The sequence below is a fragment of the Loxodonta africana genome, chromosome 9 (genome assembly GCF_030014295.1).
Source record: "Loxodonta africana isolate mLoxAfr1 chromosome 9, mLoxAfr1.hap2, whole genome shotgun sequence".
In the NCBI taxonomy this organism is placed as follows: domain Eukaryota; kingdom Metazoa; phylum Chordata; class Mammalia; order Proboscidea; family Elephantidae; genus Loxodonta; species Loxodonta africana.
This window is the reverse complement of record NC_087350.1, coordinates 84,827,936-84,842,338: the sequence shown is the minus strand read 5'-3', so window position 1 is coordinate 84,842,338 and position 14,403 is coordinate 84,827,936. Positions and strand designations below refer to the sequence as shown.

General features: G+C 38.2%; 1 long non-coding RNA gene across 3 annotated transcripts in view; it reads left to right on the top strand.

The window, feature by feature from the left end:
- LOC135232468 (uncharacterized) overlaps positions 1–14,403 on the top strand; it is a 131,031-nt gene that overhangs the window by 4,846 nt on the left and 111,782 nt on the right. Inside the window, exon 3 of one of the 3 annotated variants that reach the window (XR_010323079.1) lies at positions 6,203–6,776. The exons of 1 other annotated variant lie outside the window; for it this stretch is intronic. This is a non-coding gene — a long non-coding RNA (uncharacterized LOC135232468). Of the gene's footprint in view, positions 1–1,215; positions 3,184–6,202; positions 6,777–14,403 lie in introns of those variants that run through there. One more of the 3 variants, XR_010323081.1, reaches the window with a different exon arrangement.

Below are 14,403 nucleotides of genomic sequence, written 5' to 3'. Positions count from 1 at the left end.
GCATCAGCTCCAGTGGAAGACTTTGTCTCTCTGTCAGCCTTCCCCCAGACTAGGAGCTTCTCAACGCAGGGACCCCGGGTCCAGAGGACACGCTCTGCTCCCAGCACTGCTTTCTTGGTGGTATGAAGTCTCCCACTCTCTGCTTGCTTTCCTTTCCATTTACCTCTTATAAAATGTGGTGCAGGCCACACCTCAGGGAAACTCCCTTTACATTGGATCAGGGATATGACCTTAGTAAGGGTGTTACAATCCCACCCTAATCTTCTTTAACATAAAATTACAATCATGAAAGGGAGGACAACCACACAATATGGAGAATCACGGCCTAACCAAATTGACACATATTTTGGGGGGACACAATTCAATCCCTGACAGCTGTCTTCCAAATTTCTTGGCATAGACCAATAAGCACCTCCAGTGCTGCATCCTTGTGTCGAAACATCTCAGTTGGTATTCTGTCAATTCCAGGAACCTTGTTTTTCGACATTTCTTTCAGGGCAGCTTGGACTTCTTCCTTCAGAACCATTGGTTCTTGATCATATGTTACCTCCTGAAATGGTTGATCTTCGACCAATTTTTTTTTTGGTACATTGACTCTGTGTGTTCTTTCCAACTGGTTTTGATGCTTCCTGCCTTGTTCAACATTTTGCCTATAGAATCCTTCAGAATTGCAACTTGAGGCTTGAATTTTTCCTTCAGTTCTTTCAGCATGAGAAATGCCAAGCATGTTCTTTCCTTTTGGTTTTCTAACTCCAGGTATTTGGACATTTCTTTATAATACTTTACATTGTCTTCTAGAGCCTCCCTTTGAAATCTTCTATTCAGCTTTTTTACTTCATAATTTCTTCCTTTTGTTTTAGCTACTCTAGGTTCAAGAGCAAGGTTCAGAGTCTCTTCTGACATCCATTGTGGTCTTTTCTTTCTTTCCTATTTTTTAATAACCTTTTGCTTTCTTCATGTATGATGTCCTTGATGTCATCCCACAACTTATCTAGTCTGGTCATTAGTGTTCAGTGCGTCAAATCTATTCTTCACATGGTCTCTAAATTAAGGTGGAATGTAGCCAAGGCCATATTTTGGCTTTCATGGACTTGTTTTAATTTTCTCCAGCTTCAGCTTGCACATGTATATGAGCAATTGGTGGTCTGTTGTGCATTCGGCCCCTGGCCTTGTTTTGACTGATGATATTGAGCTCTTCCATGTCTGTTTCCACAGATGAAGTTGATTTGATTCCTGTGTATTCCATCTGGCAAGGTCTACATATATAGTCTCCATTCATGTTGTTGAAAAAAGGTATTTCCATGAATAAATTATTGGTCTTGCAAAATTCTACCATGTGATCTCCACTTTCGTTTTTTTCACCAAGGCCATATTTCCAACTGCCATTCCTTCTTCGTTTCCAACTTTCACATGCAAATCACCAGTGAATCAGTGCATCTTGATTGCACATTTGATCAATTTCAGACTGCAGAAGTTGGTAAAAATCTATTTCTTAATCTTTAGCCTTAGTGGTTGGTACACAAGTTTGAACAATAGTTGTATTAACTGGTCTTCCTTATAGGCATATAGATATTATCCTATCACTGACAGCGTTGTGCTTCAGGATAGATTTTAAAATACTCTTTGTGACGATGAATGCGACACCATTCCTCTTCAATTTGTCATTCCTGACATAGACCATATGATTGTCTGAATGGCCAATACCAGTCCATTTCAGCTCTCTGATGCTTAGGATATCCATCTTTATGAGTTCCATTTCATTTTTGATGGCTTCCAACTTTCTTAGATTCATACTTCATACATTCCACATTCTGATTATTAATGAATGTTTGCAGCTGTTTCTTCTCATTTTAAATAGTGTCACATTGGCAAATGAAGGTCCAGATCTTCACTCCATCCATGTCATTAAGATCAACTCTACTTTGAGGAGGCAGCACTTCCCCAGTCATCTTTTGAGTCCCTTTCAACCTGAGGGGTTCATATTCTGGCCCTGTATCAACATTCCACTGCTACTCATAAGGTTTTCAGTGGCCAATTTTTTCAGAAATAGACCACCAGGTCCCTCTTCCTAGTCTGTCTAAGCCTGAAACCTGTCCACTATGGGTGACCCTGCTGGTATGTGCAATACCATTGGCATTGCTTCCAGCTTCACAGCAGCAAGCAAGCCACTACAGTATGACAAACTGACAGATGAGTAGTGCCTATGAATTAGCTTTGCCAAATAAAAAAAATTGAACCTCAATCTGATCAAGTTTCTAAATCTACTAATTTAAAGGAAGTATGAGGAACAGAGAAACTCCTTATACAACACCAAAAAGACATGTTTAGCAAAATCCAGACTGTAGAAACTGCAGACAAGTAATTCACTTCATGCAACAAAAATATTGACAGGAAAAAAAGAAGGGAGAACTTATCGAGTAAAAGAGACAATCTGAAATTTGAGCACTGTCTAGGTATTTATGATGTTAAGGAATTATTGTTCATTTTTTGTGATGTTTTTGTGGTTATATTTTTAAAGGGAAGTTCTTATCTTTTAGAAGTACATCCTGAAATATTTATAGATGAAAGGATATGATGCCTGGAATTTACATATAAATAATGGCAGGGGGGTAGGTCAAGCAGGGGATCAAAAAAAAAAAAGTAAGATTAGTAAGGAATTGGTAGTTATTGAAGTTGGCTAATAGGTATATGGGGGTCTGTCATACTCTTCTCCCATATATTATTTTGTATATGTCTGAAATTCTTCAAAATTAAAAATTAAAAAAAAAATTCCTTGAAGGAGTAAGTGAACTGCATTTAAGCTATTATTAATCCTTTTTCTGCCTTATAACAGCTACATTTTGTTCTAAAGTTCTGTAGCTTACCCAAGCTAGGGCCCTAAACTGTTACGGTGAGATCTAGCACTTGATACTCACGTGTGTATAAGTCCCTGAGTGCTTAATTACTCCAGATAGGATTGTATTTCAGTCCCTCAAGAGGCATTTGATAACCCAAATAAATGTTTCCTTTGTGGGTGGAGTTAAAGATAGTAAATTTTTAACTTGGGGCCATCATCCTGGCTTATTCTGGGATATTGCTACCATTTCCCCTTTACCCCTATTTAAAAAGAAACACACAGAGAGAAATGAAATAAATGTTGTTTAGAAAAGTATATTCTTGTACCACGGGCTGCTACCTATTAATCGACTTGACGGCACCTAATGACAATTACTTACTATATTTCTACCTCTTGTCATTTACCTATGGCTGTGAAACTTATGAGGCTGAACTGAATAAAAATAAAGCACAATAAGAGAGTGTGTTCAAACAGCTTAGCATACCTGGAAAACGTGGACTTAAATTCAGATGGTCTTCAGTGGTTTACCAGTATCTGGATTACTACTGGTTGTTCTCACAAGAGGGCACTCTAGCTTGCTGAAAAATTATAAAATTAAATTGGGTTTTATATAAGGTTTGAGTAACCAGCTCACATAACTTGGAAGCCATATACCCAGGTGCCTGGAACTAGGGCATAGTGGGGAGGGAAAAGAAGGGACGAGGATATGAGATGAAAGAGTGTCTTCTGTTAGCAAACTTGCCTCTCGAACTTTGGGTCTAATGAAGGTCCACATTCCTAGCTATGTTTTTAAAAGCCAGTTGGGGGCTTAGCAAAGTGCACTAGTTGGGGCAGACATGAGATTGAGCCCATGGATTTCAGGTGGTGTGGGACAGAAGGCTGAACTAAGTTCAGGGACCTGCCACTAGACTGAGTCTGCAACCAAGAATTGAGCTGGGAGTTCCACACCAAAGTTCCCCTTTCCTCTTCCAGCCAAAAAATTAAACACCATTGTGCTATCTTAATTTTAAGCACTGCTTAACCCTAATAGTTGAAAAATATTTAATTTCCCTACAAATTCCTTTATCTTCCTATAAGAGTCTTCCATCTTGTTCTTTTGTTTTTAAAACAATTGTATCACCTCACCACGCATGACATCATTGTTTACAAGGGGGTAAAGGGAACAAGGATACTTGCTCATGTTGACCAGAAAAATATGTGAAGCTGCTTAAGAGAAGGCATTCTCCTACCTGTTCCTACTTTGAAAGTTTTTGGTGTTTTAGAGATCTACAGAAATAAATATGATCGCAACTTCATGGTGAAGTCCATTACTTACAGAGATGAAGTTTTAAGCAGAGCCCTCGGTTCGGTTTATAGTTTATGGTTTCCAGCTGGGGATCACAGCTGGCATGACTGGCAACTAGCCAAATAATATCCTTCTGGGATTAGTAGAGAAGAATAAGCTGTCTGACCTTTTAAGCATTTAGTAGTCCAAAACAATGTCCATTTCTCAAGATTTTACTTTTAGTTGAATCCCTGCATTTTATTTATTTATTTTGCTTTAGGTGAAAATTTACAGCTCAAGTTAGTTTCTCATACAAAAATTTACACATACTTTGTTATGTGACCCTAGTTGCTATCCCTGTAATGTGACCTCACATTCCTCTTTTCCTCCCCAAATTTTCTATGTCCATTCAATCTGCTCCTATCCCTTTCTGCCTTCTCATCTCACGTCCAGACAGGAGCTTCCCATTTAGTCTCGTGTATCTACTTGAACTAAGAAGCGCACTCTTCACAAGTTATCATTTTATGTCTTATAGTCCAGTCTATTCTTTGTCTGAAGAGTTGGCTTCAGGAATGGTTTTAGTTCTGGGTTAACAGAGAGTCCAGGGACCATTTTTTCTGGGGTTCCTCTAGTCTTAGACCATTAAGTCTGGTCTTTTTACTAGAATTTGAGTTCTGCACACCAGTTTTCTCCTGCTCCATCAGGGACTCTCTGTTGTGTTCCCTGTCAGGGTGGTCATTGGTGGTAGCTGGGCACCATCTAGTTCTGGTGAATCCCTACACTTTACATGACAAGCGATTCCAATCAAAGATATTCTGGAAAAAGCAGTTGATGAAAATCAGTAACACAGAAGGAGTCTTTGAGTTCTCTATAAGAATTTTGGAATTTTGTGTTTTTATTTCAATTATAATTTTTAAAAAATATTGGAGTGTATTCTAGATCACCTGGATAACCATCATATAACCAAATACCCAAGTTTGCATTTGTCATATGGAAGCCAAGTGGAGTCCATATGATGTTAGGGCACACTATGTGAATAAAGGTCTCACAGTCATTCACATATAGGGAAGTGGGTTAGTGGAGTCACCTCATGGCACAAGGTAGTATAGTTATGCAATCATACCATATTTAGGTTGCCACTGACTGTTTCATACAGATTCCATCTTTGTACTTAATGACTAAAAAAAAAATTTTTTTTCAACAATTTATTCAGTAATGAGAGTAATGAATAGGTAAAATGAAAAGGTTTTAATTTTGTCTTTTTGTTGTTGAAACAAAATATTTTGTTACTATTGTAATTTGGGGAATGCTATTAAACAGCTCAGCCAATCAAAATGATGGATTAGTTACAATTGAGGTCACTTTTAAAGGGAAAAAGAAAAACAACACTCAATGATTCAGATATCTTCCACCATGTTCAAAATCAAGGAAATGCACAATGAAACAAAACCTCAAAATACATCTTTCCATTATTTAACCCAAAATCATTGTTTTTGTTTTATTAAAAGATATCCATTATATGAATTTTACCAGTTTTATATTTTTATTTGCATTTAATTTGTAAGTTAATTTTGGTTTTATAGTTGAAAGCAAATGTGAACATAGTGAGTTTATATATAATTTGATGTTTGTGAATACTTAAGTTATAATGAAAATAATTTAACACTGGGAATATGCAAGAATTTCTTTTTTCTCCTTTCAAATGCATTATTACATTATTTAAGTTTGAAAAACACTGTTGCAACATCATGCAGCTTAATTTATATTCCATAAAGTGATTAGTAATGACCCACAGGGAATAAACTAAGGAAAAACAGAGTGGGCATGTAGTCATAACCACGCTGCACTGCTTTTGGGGGACTAGAATGACATCTATGTAGCTTTATAAGATCTAGTATTCTTTTTTTTTAAAATAATTTTTGTGCTTTAAGTGAAAGTTTACAGATCAAGTCAGTCTGTCACATATAAGCTTATATACATCTTACTCCATACTCCCACTTACTCTCCCCCTAATGAGTCAGCCCGCTCCCTCCTTTCAGTCTCTCCTTTCGTGACAATTTTGCCAGTTTCTAACTCTCTCTACCTCCCCATCTCCCCTCCAGACAGGAGATGCCAACACAGCCTCAAGTGTCCACCTGATACAAGTAGCTCACTCTTCATCAGCATCTCTCTCCAACCCATTGTCCAGTCCCTTCCATGTCTGATGAGTTGTCTTCGGGAGTGGTTCTTGTCCTGGGCCAACAGAAGGTTTGGGGACCATGACTGCCAGGATTCCTCTAGTCTCAGTCAGACCATTAAGTCTGGTCTTTTTATGAGAATTTGGGGGCTGCATCCCACTGATCTCCTGCTTCCCCAGGGGTTCTCTGTTGTGCTCCCTGTCAGGGCAGTCATCAGTTGTGGCCAGGCACCATCTAGTTCTTCTGGTCTCAGGATGATGTAAGTCTCTGGTTCATGTGGCCCTTTCTGTCTCTTGGGCTCACAGTTATCGTGTGACCTTGGTGTTCTTCATTCTCCTTTGATCCAGGTGGGTTGAGACCAATTGATGCATCTTAGATGGCCGCTTGTTAGCATTTAAGACCCCAGACGCCACATTTCAAAGTGGGATGCAGAATGTTTTCATAATAGAATTATTTTGCCAATTGACTTAGAAGTCCCCTTAAGCCATAGTCCCCAAACCCCCGCCCTTGCTCCGCTGACCTTTGAAGCATTCAGTTTATCCCGGAAACTTCTTTGCTTTTGGTCCAGTCCAGTTGAGCTGACCTTCCGTGTATTGAGTATTGTCCTTCCCTTCACCTAAAGTAGTTCTTAACTACTAACCAATCAGTAAATAACCCTCTCTCGCCCCCCTCCCTCCCCTCCTCGTAACCACAAAAGTATGTGTTCTTCTCAGTTTATACTATTTCTCAAGATCTTATAATAGTGGTCTTATACAACATTTGTCCTTTTGCCTCTGACTAATTTCACTCAGCATAATGCCTTCCAGGTTCCTCCATGTTATGAAATGTTTCACAGATTCCTCACTGTTCTTTATCGATGCGTAGTATTCCATTGTGTGAATATACCACAATTTATTTAACCATTCATCTGTTGATGGACACCTTGGTTGCTTCCAGCTTTTTGCCATTGTAAACAGAGCTGCAATAAACATGGGTGTGCATATATCTGTTCGTGTAAAGGCTCTTATTTCTCTAGGGTATATTCCGAGGAGTGGGATTTCTGGGTTGTATGGTAGTTCTATTTCTAACTTTTTAAGAAAATGCCAGAGAGATTTCCAAAGTGGTTATACCATTTTACATTCCCACCAGCAGTTTATAAGAGTTCCAATCTCTCTGCAGCCTCTCCAACATTTATTATTTTGTGTTTTTTGGATTAATGCCGGCCTTGTTGGAGTGAGATGGAATCTCATCATAGTTTTAATCTGCACTTCTCTAATGGCTAATGATGGAGAACATTTTCTCATGTATCTGTTAGCTGCCTGAATATCTTCTTTAGTGAAGTGTGTGTTCGTATCCTTTGCCCACTTTTTGATTGGGTTGTTTGTCTTTTTGTGGTTGAGTTTTAACAGAATCATATAGATTTTAGAGACGATCTAGTATTCTTAAATTTAAGCAATCATTATTTAATTTCAACCTTGTAAATTACACCGCAGAAGCCATGTATCTCATGAAAACATCAGTGTTTAAGCCTAAAATATTCTAAAGTCTTCCAGAAGAACAATTATTCTTTTTTTCTTTCTTTCTTTTTTCCTTTTGTTTTCTTTTGTCATGAACAGCTAATTTTGTGTTTTTTCACTTTAGTTTTAGTTGGTTTTCTTGGATGAAGGAGATGGAATTAGATTGGCATTTGGATGGGTAGGGAGGTGTGATTTGAATGATCTTTTGTAACAAGTTAACATAATAATTGATAGACTTTGCCTTCATTCTTTACATGATGGATCTGACGTGAGACTTATTTAAAAAAAAAAAAAAGTAAAATTAGATCCAGTATTTGATAAAAGCCCAAAGTCCATTAAATGGGGAAAAGACAGTCTCTTTAACAAATGATGCTGGCATAACTGGATATCCATCCACAAAAAAATGAAACAAGACCCATGTCTCACACCATACACAGAAACTAACTCAAAATGGATCAAAGACCTAAATATAAACTCTAAAACAATAAAGATCATGGAAGAAAAAAATAGCAACAACACTAGGAGCCCTAATACATGGCATAAACAGAATACAAAATATTACTAACAATGCACAAACATCAGAATAGAAACTTGATAACTGGGAGCACTTAAAAATCAAACACTTATGCTCATTAAAAGACTTTACCAAAAGAATAAAAAGACAACCTACAGACTGGCAATAAAGTTTTGGCTATGACATAGCCAATCAGGGTCTAATCTCTAAAATCTACAAGATACTGCAAAAACTCAACAAGAAAAAGACAAATAACCCAATTAAAAAATGGGCAAAGGATATGAACAGACACTTTACCAAAGAAGAAACTCAAGTGACTAACAAATATATGAACAAATGATCACTGGCCATTAGAGAAGTGCCACTCAAAACTACAATGAGATACCATCTCACCCCAACAAGGCTAGCATTAATTAAAAAAAAATATATATATATATATTAAATGTTGGAGAGGTTGTGGAGAGACTGGAACACTTATACACTGCTGGTGCAAATGTAAAATGGTACAACCACTTTGGAAATCAATTTGGCACTTCCTTAAAAAGCTAGAAATAAAAGTGCCATATGATCCAGCAATCCCACTCTTTGGAATGTATCCTACAGAAATAAAAGCCTCAAATAGATACATGGACACCCATGTTCACTGCAGCACTCTTCACAACAGCAAAAAGATGGAAACAACCTAGATGCCCATCAACGGACAAATGGGTAAACAAATTATGGTATATTCACATAATGGAATACTACACAGCAATAAAGAACGATGAATCCGCAAAGCATCTCACAACACGGATGAGTTTAGAGGGCATAATGCTGACTGAAATTAGTCATAAAAGGACAAATATTGTATGAGAACATTATTATAAGAACTCAAGAAAAGTTTTAAACACAGAAGAAAACCTTTGATGGTTATGGGGAGTGGGGAGGAAGGGACAGGGGAATTACCTAACTAGACAGTAGAGAAGAACTAGCTTAGGTAAAGGGAAGGACAACACACAATACAGGGCAAGTCAGAAAAATTGAACTAAACCAAAAGCTGAGAAGTTTGAATACAACCAAACATTTCAAAGGGCAGGGTAGCGGGGCGGCGGGGCGGGGGGGGTCTGTGGACTATAGTTTCCAGGGACATCTAGGTCAACAAACTAACATAACAAATTTTATTAAGAAAATGTTCTGCATCCCACTTTGGTGAGTGGCATCTGGGGTCTTAAAACCTAGCAAGCAGGGCGGAGTCAAGATGGCAGAATAGACAGATGCTTCCGGCGAGCCCTCTTACAACAAAGACCAAAAAAAAACAAGTGAAACAAGTATATTTATGATAAGCTAGGAGCCCTGAACATCAAAGGCAAGCTTAGAAAATGAACCGAGGGACACGGAGGAAGAGACGGTTCAGAAGCAGGTAGGAGTTGCTGGAACTGAATCGTGGGGAGCCCTCAGGCACCATTCCTGGGAGCGGCGGCGGCAGGCTGGTACTAACATTCAGCTGCAGTGTCTGCAAGGAGAAGCAGCCAGCCACACAGCCTACTCATACCTCCGGAACCAGAAAAGAACGGGCTCTCGGCAAAAGCTAAGTAATTGTGTATATTTTACCACACTCCTCCATTCACCTGCAAGCCAGCTTCAGCAGCTGATTTCCCTGGGCCTGAGATAGGCCCCGTTGAGCACCTAGAGCCATCCTCCAGGCCTCAGAGAAGGAATAAATTTGGAATTGGGGGAAAAGATAATTTGCGAGCTCCACTAACTGGGGGAGCCCAGGACAGAAGTGGCTCCTGTCCAGGCATAAACGGTCCGTGGACTTTGAGTACCTTTCCCCTCTGCATGGACCTGTGTGGGCCTATCTCATGAGAATAGGCCCTTGTTGGCAGACCCCAACCGTTTCAGCAGTGTGGCGGAGAGGTGGGTGTTTGGTGTTTGACATTGTTTTGCCTATCAAACAGGGTCCTCACCTACCCACATCAGGGGCCTAAGGACTGGTAGCTTCACTTAGGTCACCCAGCCAACCCACAACGGGGGTCCAAGGATAACTCGTACCTCCCAGTCCTTACAACCAAAAACATTCGGTGCCCGTGGTCCGTCTGCAGAACACAGCGACCTGTACACTCTAGGGAACAGGGACATGGTTTCCTCAGAGACATGTGGGGGACGATTCTCAGCCCCCTGCCTTATTCAGAGTGTGACCCCCTGCTGCAACCAGATACCAGTACCTACATCAATCACCCCTGCCGCTCTAAGACTATAGTACAGAGAGAGTACCACACACTTGATGATCAGCTACCTGGACACCTGAGCTAAAGTTATACAAGAAATGTGAATGGACTCCTAGACTGATATACCTGATAACAGCTCTAACCACCTAGGGACAGGACGTCAGAGCTCCAAAGGCGAAAATAATCGAGATAGCTCACTCAGGCAACCCATTTGGGCATATCAAACAAAGCAAGAAGCTATGACATAGTAAGCAAACATAAAATAAACTAATACAATAACTTATAGAAGCCTTGGAGACAACAGGCAATATCAAGTCACATAAAGAAACAGACCATGATTGCGTCAACAAGCTCTCAAAATAAAGAATCAAGGGATCTTCTAGATGAAAGTACCTTACTGGAATTACCAGAAGCAGAATACAAAAGATTGACATACAGAATCCTTCAAGATATCAGGAAGGAAATGAGGCACCACACAGAACAAGCCAAGGAACACACAGATAAAGCAACTGAAGAAATTAGAAAGATTATTCAGGAACATAATGAAAAATTTAATAAGGTGGAAAAATCCATAGACAGCAACCAGAAATCAAGAAGATTAACAATAAAACTACAGAAGTAGACAACTCAATAGAAAGAGGAGCAGAACTGAGAAAGTGGAAGCCAGAATTTCTGAACTTGAAGATAAAGCACTTGGCACTAATATATTTGAAGAAAAATCAGATAAAAGAATTTTAAAAAATGGAGAAACCTTAAGAATCATGTGGGACTTTATGAAGAGAAATAACCTACAAGTGATTGGAGTACCAGAACAGGGAGGGATAACAGAAAATACAGAGACAATTGTTAGAGATTTGTTGGCAGAAGACTTACCTGATATTGTGAAAGAGGAGAAGATATACAAGATGCTCATTGAACTCCACATAAGACAGGTTTTAAAAGAAAGTCACCAGGACATATTATAATCAAACTTGCCAAAACCAAAGGTAAAGAGAGAATTTTAAGAGCAACTAGGGATAAACGAAAAGTCACCTACAAAGGAGAGTCAATAAGAATAAGCTCAGACTACTTGGCAGAAACCGTGCAGGCAAGAAGGCAATGGGATGACTTATATAAAAAAATGAAGGAAAAATATTGCCAGCCAAGAATCTTATATCCAGCAAAACTGTCTCTCAAATATGAAGGTGAAATTAGGACATTTCCAGATAAACAGAAGTTTAGGGAACTCGTAAAAACCAAACCAAAACTACAAGAAATACTAAAGGGAGTTCTTTGGTTAGAAAATCAATAATATCAGGCTTTAAACCAAGACTATAACACTGGGCAGGGCAATCAGAAGTCAACCCAGACAGGGAAATCCCAAAAATAAACCAAGATTAAAAAAACACTCAAAACAGGGAAACAGCGATGTTATTATGTAAAAGCAGACAATAGGGAGTAAGAAATGTAGTCATAGATCTTCCATATGGAGAGGAAAACAAGGTGATACAAAGAAATAAAACTTACGATTAAATTTAGAAAAATAGCAGTAAATAATCCGATAACCACAAAGGAGACAAACTATCCTACACATCAAAATAAAATACAAAAACAAAAAAAAATAGAGACTCAGTAGAAACAAAATCAACAACAACAAATATGAAGAAATGACAATGTGTAGATAATCTACTCAGCACATAAAATTAAGTGGGGAAAGAAAACTGTCAACACACAAAAAATGACATCAAAATGATAGCACTAAATTCATACGTAGCCATAATTATGCTGAATGTAAATGGACTAAATGCACCAATAAAGAGACAGAGAGTGGCAGAATGCATTAAAAAACATGATCTGCCTGTATGCCTGTTTACAAGAGACACACCTTAGACTTAGAGAAAAAAACAAACTAACACTCAAAGGAAGGAAAAAAAAATATCAAGCAAATAACAATCAAAAAAGAGCAGGAGTGGCAATATTAATTTCCAACAAAATAGACTTTAAAGTTAAATCCATCATAAAGGATAAGGAAGGACACTAAAGGGACAATAAACCAAGAAGACATAACCATGTTAAATATTTATGCACCCAATGACAGGGCTGCAAGATAACATGAAACAAACTCTATCTGCATTGAAAAGTGAGATAGACAGCTCCACAATAATAGTAGGAGACTTCAACACACAATGTTTGTTGAAGGACAGGACATTCCAGAAAGAAATTCAATAAAGACACAGAAGACCTAAATGCCACAATCAACCAACTTGACCTCATAGACATATACAGAACACTCCACCCAACAGCAGCCAAGTATACTTTCTTTTCTAGTGCACATGGAACATTCTCTAGAATAGACCACATATTAGGTCATAAAGGAAGCCTTAGCAGAATGCAAAACATTGAAATATTACAAAGCATCTTCTCTGACCATAAGGCCATAAAAGTGGAAATCAAAAGCAGAAGAAGCAGGGAAAAGAAATCAAACACTCGGAAACTGGACAATACCCTGCTCAAAAAAGACTGGATTATAGAAGACATTAGGAAGGAATAAAGAAATTCATAGAATCCAATGAGAATGAAAACACCTCCTATCAGTACCTTTGGGACCTAGCAAAAGCAGTGCTCAGAGGTCAATTTATATCAATAAATGCACACATACAAAAAAAAAAAAAAGGGCCAAAATCAAAGAATTTCCATATAACTTGAAGAAATACAAAGAGAGCAACAAAAGAAACCCACAGGCACCAGAAGAAAACAAATAATAAAAATTACAGCAGGACTAAATGAAATAGAAAACAGAAAAACAATTGAAAGAATTAACACCACCAAAAGCAGGCTCTTTGAAAAAAATCAACAAAATTGATAAACCATTGGCCAAACTGACAAAAGAAAAATGGGAGAGGAAGCAAATAACCCCAATAAGGAATGAGATGGGTGATTTTACAACAGACCAACTGAAATGAAAAGACCCGTATCAGATTAGTATGAAAAATTGTACTCTCACAAATTTGAAAACCTAGAAGAAATGGGTGAATTCCTAGAAACATATTACCTACCTAAACTAACACAAACAGAGGTAGAACAACTAAATAAACCCATAACAAAAGAAAAGATTGAACAGGTAATCAAAAAACTCTGAACAAAACAAAGCCCTGGCCTGGAGGGCTTCACTGCAGAGTTCAACCAAACTTTCAGAGAAAAGGTAACACCACTAGTACTAAAAGTATTTCAGAGCATAGAACAGGACAAAATACTCCCAAACTCCTTCTATGAAGCCAGAATATCCCTGATACCAAAACCAGGGAAAGACACCACAAAAAAAGAAAATTACAGACCTATATCCCTTATAAACTTAGATGCAAAAATCCTCAACAAAATTCTAGCCAGTAGAATTGAACAACATACAAAAAAAATAATTCACCATGACTATGAGTTGGAATCAACTTGATGGCACTGGGTTTGGCTTGGTTTGGTATGCAGGGATGGTTCAACACAAGAAAAACAATTAATGTAATCCATCATATAAATAAAACAAAAGACAAGAACCACATGATCTTATCAACTGATGCAGAAAAGGCATTTGACAAACTTCAACACCCATTCATTTTAAAAACCGTCAGCAAAATAGGAATAGAAGGAAAATTCCTCAACATAATAAAGGGCATTTATACAAAGCCAATAGCCAACATCACCCTAAATGGAGACAGCCTGAAAGCATTCCCATTGAGATCGGGAACCAGACAAGGATGCCTTTTATCATGGCTCTTATTCACCATTGTGCTGGAGGTCCTAGCCAGAGCAATTAGGCTAGAAAAAGAAATAAACGGCATCCAGATTGGCAAGGAAGAAGTATAAGTATCTCTATTTGCAGATGACATGATCCTATACACAGAAAACCCTAAGGAATCCTCCAGAAAGCTACTGAAACTA